This window comes from Alligator sinensis, unplaced genomic scaffold (assembly GCF_000455745.1).
Source record: "Alligator sinensis unplaced genomic scaffold, ASM45574v1 scaffold490_1, whole genome shotgun sequence".
NCBI lineage: Eukaryota > Metazoa > Chordata > Crocodylia > Alligatoridae > Alligator > Alligator sinensis.
The window spans coordinates 268,350-269,583 of NW_005842438.1; positions in this window are offsets into that span (position 1 = coordinate 268,350).

The window sequence follows — 1,234 nt, forward strand, 5'->3', positions numbered from 1 at the left end:
TGACCTTGAGACTGATTTGACTAACAGAATAAAAAAAAACAGCTAAGAATGTTGGGCTACTACAGAAATGTGCATGAGATAACAGCAAACTATCATCTAAGGCGAAGAAACGGAACTACGAGACTTGTGTGCTCTCATCCCTGCTTTATGGTTCAGAAACACAGATTACATATGTTATATCAAGAGACTGAACATCTTCTACCTGAGATGTCTGCATAAGATCTTGAAAATAAAGTGGGAAGACAGAATCCCAAATACAGAGGTACTGGAGCACACTGGACTGACACACTTAGAAACCATTATCAAGAAGAAAAGGTTGTGATGGATTGGCCATATCAGGAGCATGGGAGAAGACCGTATCCCCAAGAATATTTTGTACAGTGAGATTTGAGACAGCTCTAGAAAGTAGGCTTGCCCTCTATGATGGTAGCACGTGCAAAAATGATATGAACTCATTCAACATGAATGTAGAAAGCTGGGAGGAGGGTGCAAACTCCCATCCGATCTGGAAGGAACATCTGGCACTAAGCACAGCTCAGCATGAAGAGGTTTCAATCCAGAGGATGGAAGCAAAATGAGAAAGAAAAAAAGCAGCATGCTGTAAACTTGGACTCCAATTTTGATGGCATATGGATCTATGAAACTTGTAGCAAGCTGTGTTGCTCTTGAATTGGACTTGTCGGCCAGGGTTCATTAGGCATCTGACTAGACCTCTTAAATGTACAGCATGATCCAGCAGATCAATGGCTTGCTATTACTAAAGACCTTCTTGCTAAAGCAATGTACTAATACAATTTCTTGAAAATACAAAGTTGGGGAGTATTGTTAAGCGATATAATTAGAATTAGAATATAGATGACTTGGATGATCTTGAAGACTGAACAGAATAGAAACTTGAAACTTGAAAGCTCTTGCATTTATGGATGAATAGCAAGTATTTCTGCAAATAGCTCTGTTAGAATCAAAGGTGCAGGGATTAGTAGATTACAAAATGACCATGAGCCATCAACATAATGAGGCTGTGAAAAAGGCAAATAGGATCCCAGAATATATGAGGAGAGACATTTTAATAGAGATGGTGAAGTATTAATATATTGTGAACCTAGTTTTATGATATACCTTGATAAATTTATAAAAGGGATTATGTGATATAATCTGCCTATGAAACAGGAAACTGGATTCAGTGGCCCATGAGGTCCCTTCCACCTTATGTTTATAGCTTCCATTTTGTAAA